This window comes from Cryptomeria japonica, chromosome 3, assembly GCF_030272615.1.
Source record: "Cryptomeria japonica chromosome 3, Sugi_1.0, whole genome shotgun sequence".
Lineage (NCBI taxonomy): Eukaryota > Viridiplantae > Streptophyta > Pinopsida > Cupressales > Cupressaceae > Cryptomeria > Cryptomeria japonica.
Genome location: NC_081407.1, coordinates 712925183 through 712937723, shown reverse-complemented (window position 1 = coordinate 712937723; position 12541 = coordinate 712925183).

The window sequence follows — 12541 nt, the reverse complement described above, 5'->3', positions numbered from 1 at the left end:
GTGATATTATGCCTATAGATATTTGTCATCTTTTGTTGGGTAGACCTTGGCAGTGTGATAGACAGGCAATACATGATGGGAGAAAGAATACATACACTATTGTGGCCAATGGGATGAAGAAAACCTTGTTGCCCTTGGAGGAAACTTTGAAGAGTGAAGTCTATATGAATGCTATAATTTCATTGGTGGATGGAAGGAAATTCCTAGATGAATTGAGACATGAGAATATGTTTTTTGCATTAGTTCCTGAGAAGACTGAGAATCCAGAACATGAAGAAGAACAACCAAAAGAGATAAAATATTTGCTGACACAATATGGAGACATCATTTCAGATAATGTTCTTGATGGATTGCCACCTGTGAGAAGTACCAATCATTGCATGGATCTGGTTCTCGAAGCCAATTTTCCTAACAAAGCTACACACTGGATGGCAGTGGTAGAGAATGAAGAGCTGAATAGACAACTGCAAGAGTTGTTGAAGAAAGGTTTGATCAGAGAAAGTCTAAGTCCTTGTGTAGTACTAGCAGTATTAGAACCTAAGAAGAATGGAGAGTGGAGAATGTGCACCAATTCCAGAGAAATAAACAAGATCACAGTGAAATATTGGTTTCCTTTGCCTAGGATGGATGACATAATGGATTGCTTGAGAGGAGCCAAATACTTTACAAAGATAGACTTGAAGAGTAGATATCATCAGATTAGGATTAGAGAAGGAGATGAGTGGAAGACAACATTCAAGACAAATGAAGGATTGTATGAATGGTTAGTGTCATACTAGGAGAGATGAAGAGCCCCTGCAGAGAAAGAATTTCTTCAAGACTAGATGTAAGGTATCTGGTAAGCGTTGTAAAGTTGTTATTGATAGTGGTAGTTTAGATAATCTTGTTTCAAAAGAGATGGTGAATAATTTGAATTTGAAAAGATTGAAACACCCTAAGCCTTATCAGATAAAATGGTTTAGGATGAACATAAGTTGTTAGTAAGTGAGCAATGTTTGGTGAAATAGAAAATTTGGAATTATCATGATGAAGTCTTGTGTGATATTATGCCTATAGATATTTGTCATCTTTTGTTTGGTAGACCTTGGTAGTGTGATAGACAGACAATAAATGATGGGAGGAAGAATGCATACACTATTATGGCCAATAGGATGAAGAAAACCTTGTTGCCCTTTGAGGAAACTTTGAAGAGTGAAGTCTGTATGAATGCTATAATTTCTTTGGTGGATGGAAGGAAATTTTTGGATGGATTGAGACATGAGAATGTATTTTTTGCCTTAGTTCCTAAGAAGACTGGGAATCCAGAACATGAAGAAGAACAACCAAAAGAGATAAAATATTTGCTGACACAATATGGAGACATCATTTCAGATAATGTGCCTAATGGATTGCCACCTGTGAGAAGTATCAGTCATTGCATGGATCTAGTTCCTGGAGCCAATTTTCCTAACAAAGATACACACCAAATGACAGTGGTAGAGAATGAAGAGCTGAATAGACAACTCCAGGAGTTGTTGAAGAAAGGTTTGATCAAAGAAAGTCTAAGTCCTTATGTAGTACTAGCAGTATTAGCACCTAAGAAGAATGGAGAGTGGAGAATGTGCACCAATTCTAGAGAAATAAACAAGATCACAGTGAAATACTAGTTTCCTTTGCCTAGGATGGATGACATAATGGATTGTTTGAGAGGAGCCAAATACTTTACAAAGAGTGGATATCATCACATTAAGATCAGAGAAGGAGATGAGTGGAAGATAACATTCAAGACAAATGAAGGACTATATGAATGTTTGGTGTCATACCAAGAGAGATGAAGAGCCCCTGCAGAGAAAGAATTTGTTCAAGACTAGATGTAAGGTATCTGGTAAGTGTTGTAAAGTTGTTATTGATAGTGGTAGTTTGGATAATATTGTTTTAGAAGAGATGGTGAATAAGTTGAATTTGAAAAGATTGAAATACCCTAATCCTTATAAGATAGAATGGATTTAGGATGAACATAAGTTGTTAGTAAGTGAGAAATGTTTGGTGAAATAGAAAATTGGGAATTATCATGATGAAGTCTTGTGTGATATTATGCCTATAGATATTTGTCATCTTTTGTTGGGTAGACCTTGGCAGTGTGATAGACAAGAAATACATGATGCGAGGAAGAATACATACACTATTGTGGCCAATGGGATGAAGAAAACCTTGTTCCCCTTGGAGGAAACTTTGAAGAGTGAAGTCTATATGAATGCTATAATTTCTTTGGTGGATGGAAGGAAATTCCTAGATAGATTGAGACATGAGAATGTGTTTTTTGCCTTAGTTCCTAATAAGAATGAGAATCCAGAACATGAAGAAGAACAATCGAAAGAGATAAAATATTTGCTGACACAATATGGAGACTTCATTTCAGATAATGTGTCTGATGGATTGCCACCTGTGAGAAGTATCAGTCATTGCATGGATCTGGTTCTCGGAGCCAATTTTCCTAACAAAGCTCCACACCGGATGACATTGGCAGAGAATGAAGAGCTGAATAGACAAGTGCGGGAGTTGTCAAAGAAAGGTTTGATCAGAGAAAGTCTAATTCCTTGTGTAGTACTAGCAGTATTAGCACCTAAGAAGAATGGAGAGTGGATAATGTGCACCAATTCCAGAGAAATAAACAAGATCACAGTGAAATACTGGTTTCCTTTGCCTAGGATGGATGACATAATGGATTTTTTGAGAGGAGCCAAATACTTTACAAAGATAGACTTGAAGAGTGGATATCATCAGAGTAGGATCAAAGAAGGAGATGAGTGGAAGACAATATTCAAGACAAATGAAGGACTGTATGAATGGTTGGTGATGCCTTTTGGGTTAACTAATGTACCAAGCACTTTCATGAGGTGGATGAATGAGGTATTGAAGAAATTATTGGGTAAGTTTGTTATTGTATATTTGGATGACAGTCTGATTTTCAGTAAGACAAAAGAGGATCATTTGTTGCATTTGAGACAAGTTTTGCAGAGGTTGAGTGAAGAAAAGTTTTTGATAAATCTTAAGAAGTGTACTTTCATGAAAGATGAATTAGTCTATTTGGGATTTATGATATCTAAGGATGGTTTGAAGATGGACCCTAAAAAAGTAAAAGCAATTGTTGAGTTGCCTACACCAAAAAGCATTGGAGAGGTAAGATCATTTCATGGATTGGCTAGTTTCTACTAGAAGTTCATTTGAAATTTCAGTTCAGTTTGTAACCCTATGACTGAGACCATGAGGGGAGATCAAAAGGAATTCAAGTGGACCACCAAAGAAAACAAAAGTTTTGAGCTGTTAAAATGAAAAAGTGACTGAACAGCCTGTGTTGGATTTATCAAATTTCAATAAAGTATTTCAAGTGGATTGTGATGCAAGTGGAACATCAAACGGAGCAGTCTTGAGTTAGGAAGGGGGAGCAGTAGCTTATTTCAATGAGAAATTGAATGATGTCTGGAGGAGATATTTAGTGTATGATCAAGAGTTTTATGCCATATTTCAAGCCTTGAAGAAGTGGAGACATTACCTGTTGCCTAAGGAGTTTGTGTTGTATACGGATCATCAAGCCTTGCAATATTTGAATAGTCAGAGTAAGTTGAATCAGAGACATATGAGATGGGTAGAATTTTTGCAGAGTTACACCTTTGTGTTGAAGCATATAAGTGGGAAATCAAACAAAGTTGTTTATGCATTGAGTAGGAGAAGAAATATGCTGACAGAGTTGAGAGTGATAGTATTAGGATTTGAGGAACTGAAGACCTTGTATGATGATGACCCAGATTTTGCAAAATGTTGGAGAGCATGTAGAGAGCAGTTATGGTAGATAGAAGCAAGTGGTTGGATTATTTCATTCAGGATGGGATGTTATTCAGAGGAATATAGTTGTGCATACATAAGAGTTCTATGAGGGAGACTCTGATAAAGGATAAACATGGTGGAGGATTAGCTGGACATTTTGGTATTGACAAAATAGTAGCATTGGTGAGTGAGCATTATTTTTGGCCTCAGATTCATAAGGATGTTAGGAAATATGTGTAGAGTTTTAGAGTTTGTCAAGTTGGAAAGGGTAGTAGATATAATTTAGGATTGTATAAACCTTTGATAGTACCGATAAGACCTTGGGAGAATATAAGCATAGATTTCAAACTTGGATTGCCTAAAACATCAAGAGGGAATGATTCTATATTTGTGGTAGTGTATAGATTCTCGAAGAGGGCTCATTTTATATCTTGTAAGAAGACATCAGATGCATTACATGTAGAAAACCTATTTTTCAAGGAAGTAGTGAGATTGCATGGATTACCTAAGAGCACAGTTTCAAACAAAGACACTAAGTTTGTTGGCTATTTTTTGGAGAACACTCTGGAAAAAGATGAAGAAAAATTTGAAGTTCACTTCTACTTTTCATCCACAGACTAATGGACAAACATAAGTAGTTAACCGGAGCTTGGGAAATTTGTTGAGATGTTTAATTGGATATAAAACCAAAAGTTGGGATTTGATTCTTGCACAAGTAGAGTTTTCCTACAATAATTCAATAAATAGGAGTACCGAAAGAACACCTTTTGAGATTGTTACCAGAGCACACTCTAGAGGTATATCAGAATTAAGAGATATTAGCAGTGAAGACCAAAGAAGTTCAGAAATAAAAGAATTTGCAGATCACATGAAGGACTTACATATTCAAGTTAAGCAACATCTGGAGGACATGAACAACAAGTATAAGGAGAAACCAGATGAGAAGAGTAGACATAAGGAATTTGAAGTTGGTGATGAAGTGATTGTGTATCAGAGAAAAGAAAGATTCCTAGTTGGAACTTATAACAGGTTGTAGATGAGAAAGTTTGGACCTTGCAGGATTTTGAGAAAGTTCAGTTCTAGGAATGCATATGAAGTGGAGTTACTGGATAGTCTGAGTATTTCACCTGTGTTTAACATTGTAGATCTTTATCAGTATCATGAACCAAAATTCAGTGAAGAAAGTATTGCAGACTTGGAGAAATAGTTGCCCCGAAAGGAACCGGATTAGATTGAAGACATTTTGGATAGTAGGATTGGGCATAGTACCCGGAGCAGTCAGTATAAGGAGTATCTTGTGAAGTGGAAGGACAAACCAGTTGAAGATTCATCTTGGATTTCTAAAGAAAAGGTAGACCACCTTGGTTTTCCTCTGACCCCAACAAAGTGAGAGACTCACTTTTTCAACAACCCCAGATGTCTGATGCGGGAAAATCCTTGGTTCATAGCAATCATGCATCAACCAAAAATATTTCCTTTTTGTTTGTAGTTTCAACATTTCTTTTTGTGTGTCCTGGATTTGGCTCACCGAAACCTATGGAGTTGGATTTTTATTGAACACCTAATCATCTTCCTTATTCCCAAACAATGGAGCATTTGGATCATTTTCCGGCAAGTTATCGCTACCGGTTTCTAAGATAGCTTTTTGTTACCGGTTGCCTAGACCTATTTGCCTTGGTGATCTACTGGATCCCTTTCGTAGCTCATGGAGCCCTAAGCATTGATTTCAATGTTCCTTGGCATGTGGCTGACCTTTTCCCGTGATCTACACTTCATCCTTTAGATTTTTCGGAGGAATTTCTTTGGCGGAGGCCGACCTTGTTGGTTTTGCACGTTAGGTCTTGTTCTTTGGGTTTTGATCCCTTTTTGGACCAACTGGATCCCCTTGGATCATATAAATAATTATAATAGAGAATTAGAATGTAATCAAGAAGTCAAACTGATCATAGATGATAGATCTTAAGATTTGAGGTCCCGGTTGTTACCTGTTCTATATTTTGAGCATGTTTTAGCAGGTTTGTGAGCCAATTTCTTTGACCTAGTTGTTACTGGTTGGTTGTAATCAGTTTTCATGATATAATTAAATCTGTTCTGCATTGCCTCCATCATGTCCCTATTTTTGTGTTGTGTTTACTCTTGCTGACCGGTCTGGACTAATCTCTTTGAGGTCCCTCCTAGCCAGTGACTGCTTCAATTTGCCTCATTTTGACATGATTTTTTCCTCCATTCTCATTTCTCAACTTTCTTTTCATGAGGTTTATACATTATAAATAAAATGTGAGTAATATTACCACTATAATTTCACACATCTTCTAAGATTTCTAACCATATAATTCTTTTAGATTTGAGTTACATTAACATATTCATTTTTTAATTTCTTTCTCTAATGTTTCTATAGTTATTAGAGACATGTATTAAATTTTATTAATAGCTTTTGACATACATATCTAAGTTTAAATAGATTATTTATTATTGTTGTACACTTCATTTTTTACACACTAGAAAAAAATGTACTTTTTATTATTTTGGTGCAAGTTTGGTGATGTGATTTTCAAAATGCATCCACTTTGAAAAAGCATAGAACAATACTTAATAAAAAAATACAAAAAATTATACAACTTCTACTACTCACACTTAACTATTTCTACTAGTGGGCTTTTCAAAATACTAAATGCAACTAAAAATATTGAGGGAACAAACACTATGTTATTTTTGGCTAGAAAAATGGGAATGCTTTTGTTTTTGTGAAGCATTTTATCCTCCTAATCTTTTCTATGTTTGAAAAACTTGAATAGTTTAAAAATTAGATTCAAATTGTTGGAATCAAGGAACACTGAGATAGGGGGGGGGGGGGTGAATCAATGTTCTGCAATTTTAATCTTTATTAAATTGTTTATTCAACCACTTAATGCATATGAATAAAAGAAAGATGCAAGAACTTAAAGAAAATAACCACAACACCATAACACCAAGATTTTGGTATGTGGAGACCTGATTAAGGGAAAAACCATGGTGGGGATGAATCCATAATATAAATATACTCTGCAGAAGTATATAAATATTACAAAGGGGAATGCACATGCATTCAGGCACACTGTCTAGATCTCACTGGTCAAATAAAGAAGGCTCACTACCTATAAATCTATTACAATAGATTACTTAAGTATATGAACTAAAAAGTACCATCTACAAATGTCTGATGATATTTCTGATTAAGCTCAATAGCCACACTTTTCACACTTATCTCAATCTTCTGTGTTTCACTATTCTATCCCAAATCCAAGCATAGATCTCTGCCCTATGCACAATCAATTGCTAACACCTTTTTCATACTCAAAATGATAAATTATATCGACCTTACATATCTGCAAGATGAAATCATATCAGCTACATGTTGGCTCAAGAACATTTAACATATTCACCAAATGTGTATGAATTGTCGACTAAATCCGATCTCAAATACTAATGCAGACCAAAAATAATTGTCCACACACTTCCCAAATGTTGGCTAAACATCCCCAATCACAATTTTTTTGATGAATACTAAGAGGGAGGGTGAATTAGTATGCCAAAAATCTCTGTACTTAAACACTTAAACAATCTAAAGATAAACCGGTAAAACAGTTTAACAGACAGACCGATTATCACACATGAAAACCAAAATGCAAATAAAGCATTCACCCACAAAAGCAATACAACCATAACACAAGATATTTGACGTGGAAACCCAAATGGGAAAAACCATGGTGAGATGGAACTCACAAGTCACTATCTAAAGAATAGAAACCAGACCGGTTAAGGTCAGACTAGTTAAGGTCTTATAATGTTCTTCACCAAAATAGATCCTATTAGGAATCTCAATCTCTATTAGGAGATAAGTCCGATTAAAGACTACCTTGTTAGACGATTTTACAAAGGCTTTTGGGCCTACCCGGTTAAGGGCTACAGACTTGTCAAAGATGTGAGTAATCAACAAGTGTTTGATCTATCTAATAGCACAAACTGCTTGGTTAGATCCAGTATTGCTCATAGTTAATGCATTCCAGCATTACTTCAGTCTTCTCTATCTCTCTCTCAATTATAACTTGATCTTCTCAGATAAGATCGCTCTTCCAACAACTCAACAACCACCTTAAACCCTACCACAACATAAACCCTTTCAGCAACAACCTAAAACCCTAGACATGATGTCCTTTTAAAGGAATCTGATTTCATGTCGGTCCAACAGGATTACATTACAATTTCCTAGGTTCAATGAATCTATACATACTCAGTAACATGGCACAAAAAGCACCGTCAATGTGTCGGCACCGTCAAACAATCAGTGGATTGGTAACTCATCATAGAGTATTACCGGTTCATACAAAATACCGATTGTCAGTTTGACAAAAATGAAGACTGGTAAGAATGTGTTATGCTGCTTTTCTCCCTCGTACCGCTTGAGATCTATGAACTGCTTGGGGTCAACATGCCACTTCAGACCGGGAAACACATTCTGCAAAATCACCAATAGTCTAAAGACTAGAGTACAACATACCGGTTGGAACAGATACCGGTTGAGCTCTAGCTCATACATATAAAGTGGATCTCAATGCAAGTGTGTGTCCATCAATGACAATCTCAACATAAACATAAAAAATGCCAACATTTTTTTAATCAAAACTACTCCATCAAATCTGCACAATGATCAACTACACATGTTGGTCATACTGCATTGATCAACTTAAAAACCGATATACCAAATCTTCTAACTTGCACAACAATTATCACCGGAGGCTAAAATAATGGAATAAGGTACTGCAGACATCTATCAAGGTTCCCTTAGCTCCACAACACAAAGTATTCAACTGAAAAATAAATACCAATCAAGATACTCTACTATTTCAGATGTTGTGTTCTAACTTACTGGACTTAACCAAATCTTCACTTTGACTTCCGGTATAAGAAAATCATGCACTGCAGGTGGAATCACAGACTTGAGTTGCCATTAATGACAACATCTGACTAGCTATGTTGTTAGGAACTGGGAAGAACGACTAAGAGGGGGGTGAATTAGTTGTCAATAAATTACAACTCAAAACCAATTAATCCAACTTGAAACTTAGTGCCGGTAAAATAAACTTAATGTCGGTAAAACAGATTAATAATTATAGCAGTATCGGTATAACTTAATGCATGAAACAGAAAGAGAAACAACATCCACAACACATGAAATAGAGATTTTGATGTGGAAACCCTGTAAGGGGAAAAACCAAGGTGGGAAACCTTACCCACAATTAGATGATACTACTGTAGATAGTAAGTGAATACAATAATGGGGTCTGCACATGCAGAAAGGTCAATCACCTAGAGCTCACTGCTCAATAACAAAATAGGAGTCACACTGACTACAATTGGATGGTTAAATCCAATAACAATGAACTGATTCAATATAGCATCTGTAATGTTGGTTCAGTACCAATTTAAGCTCTAACCATGAGTGCCAAATACCTTCATAACCTTTCCTTCAACCTTCAGATAATATCTGCATGATTCGCATAAGGATCTGCTTAATTTCGCTCTATAATAATCTTCAATAAGATCTTACAATTATTTATACAAAACCCTAAAATCTTATCATTAGGTCGGCTCCCTAAAGATATTACATTTAAATAAATTACAAATAAGTCTTGATACGATACAATATGTCGTCTCAATACATTTACACAATATTCAATCAATAAACCATTTTCAAAATGTGTCATGCTGATCTGGAACATGATATCTTGTACCGGTCCATAACCTAGACCTATATGCCGATAAAGGCAATATGTGAACTCGATTAGATCAATAAATAAAACACCAAATCCAAACATCCAATCCATGTCTTCGACATAACCAAATGATCTCCAAATGAAACAAGTCATCATCACTGCTAGTGAACCATATATCCTACCGGTGAAGCATATACCAGTGACCGTGCATAAGCCAATATCCATGTCGGGACCACAATGTGTCGGTTCAACAAAAAACCAATATAACCAAAGTGCCAAATCAATAATGTAGACCTCCAGAAGGATAAGTTTTGACATCAATGACAAAACCAATGCAACACATGACGAAGTCATCCATAATACCAACAAATGTAGTGTCTCTTGCAAACAATCTCCCCCTTTGGCATTGATGGCAACATGACTTAGTGAAAAATGACTGTGTAGTACCAACATATACATATGAACACACTGCAAAAATTAGCATCAAAACTTTAAAACTCTAAATTCCAGAACTCCCCTTGAGATTAATACAACATTTTTCACTTCCCTACACTTCCCCTTTGACATCAATGGCAAAGGTAGGGATCTGCAAGCCAAAAATTCACACAAAAAGACTATATATAGTAGCATATGTACACACAGACCTTACTAACTTACATAAACTTAAAGATATCTAGAAACGTTCTCTTCAATGAATTTAAGTGACTATCCTAACCTTTCTTGAGACATTCCAAAATTGAGATTAGGCCACTGAAAATATATGCTTGAATTTCTGCCAACTGAAGATCTGAAGGATCTTTTGTGGCTATAGAATCCTGAGCTTCCTTCAAAGCATTGAGCATGGTGTCTAACTTTGGAGTAATTAGGCTCTAAAGCTCACCAACTCTGCCAATGATCTTCTCCCTATCATGGCTCAAGCCCTTAATTTTGTCTAGCAAATATATGACCCAAGCTTCTTAACTGGCCAAAGAGACAGTCAATAGATCAAATGACTAAGAGATGTGAACTATTTTTTTCTCATTCTCCTTTGTTTTCTTCTTAATGTCTGCAACAAAATTAGAATATGATAGACAAGACTTGTAGATATTGCCACCTTCTCATAAGGCATCTTGAGTGATTTTCACACATGTGCCTAAGAAGATTCTATCATGAGCAATCATTTTATTCAACTCACTGAATATTTTATCATTGAATTCATTTTGAACCTTGACTTCAGCTGACTTCTCTGAAGATTCAAAATGAGTACTTACAAAGTTAATGAGATTCTTTAGCTATCCGAAGGAAGAATCTGATGTAGCCTTCACATATGTAAGAATTATCTTTTCTAGAATATCGGAAGCAAGGGTTAGCAACTCATTGTCCTCAATGTGAGATTTAAGGATCTCCTCTCTTTCCTTAGCATGTGCAAATATTTCTAGCTTCAACTTCTGAATAGGAGAGAGAGTATACAAGTTGATTGGCCCTTGAGATAGTGTCAGATCATCAAAGATATGCTTATCCTTCTCAAAAAAATCTTTTATATCCTCCGCAGTGTCTCTTGCTTCAATATTTTTATCCTCAGTGTCAATTTCTACCTTGACTTCTTTCGAACCTATATCATCAACCAAAGCTTGAGTCTCCACATATGGCATTGTATCCATAGGCTAATCTGGATGATTTTGAGTATTCTCACCCTCATTTCCTTTTCTTGTCTCCTCTTCACCCTTATTCAAATCTTCTCCATTTTCTTCATCCATGCCTACTTTTTTTAGAACAGAAGAGACATTCAGCTCAACTTGATCAACTTTTGATTACTCTTTTTTCATTTCTAGAACTGATGAAACAACATCATACTAATGTTTTTCCAGAATTGGCTTCAGAATTTTCTCAGTATATTTTATTACTTCATCTATTTCCCTAATCATGAGTTTTTTTATCCTTGATTTTCTCCTAAAATGATTTTGGGCTTCTTTAATTACTCTCTTTACTTCCTCTATAGATATTACCGAACATAGATTGACTATTAAATATTCTTTTAACCTATCATCTTCTACCTTTGCAGTACCTCTTCTCAAATCTACAAGTTATATAATTTTTTTGAAATCTCAGACATAATCTCAACAAGAGCTCTATTGAAAATGTTTAAATACTTAACTATAGCTTCCTCAAGAGTCCTCTTACCGGCATCATCAAAGTTGTCATAAAATTCTAAAAGAGGTTTCAAGTTACCTTACACAATTATGGCTTCTTCAACTTCTTTAACGGACATGCCAGGTTTGTCAAAATCTATCTTCACCTTCTTGTTGGCTTTCCCTTCACCAAAGGGTTTGTCCTTGGAGAATTTTGTTGCTTTCTTTCCCTTGGTGTTTATTTCTTTTACTGCATCATCAAAAAAATTTCCTTGTCATCTTCCATAGTGGCATACACCTTGGAACTTTTATCTTGCTCACCCTTGCCGAATGATTTGGCTTGAGATTTTTCTGACTTGGCTAACTTGGCAGAACCGGAGGTGGGAACAGTGCTTCTAGTCTACCTTGGCTTAGGAGCGGAGGATTTTGGACTAGTTGGTTCAACACTCACTAGCTTCTTTGCTTGCTGGAATCTTTTCCTAGCCTCATGGACTACTTTCTTTGTGATTCCAATACTCTCTGCATATTCTTCTATGTGCTTCCTCACCTTCTTCTCATAAAATTCTGAAAGAGGTTTCAAGTTACCTTGCATAGTTATGGCTGCTTCAACTTATTTAGCTAACATACCAGTTTGTCAAAATATATCTTCACCTTCTTGTTGGCTTTCCCTTCACCGGAGGGCTTGTCCTTAGAGACTTTTGTTTCTCTCTTTCCCTTGGTCTTTATTTCTTTTACTACATCATCACACTTTGTTTCCTCATCATCTTCCACAGTGACATATACCTTAGAACTTTAATCTTTCTTCCTCTTTTCACCCTTGCTGGATGATTTGGCTTGAGATTTTTCTAACTTGGCAGAATTGGAGGCGGGAACAAT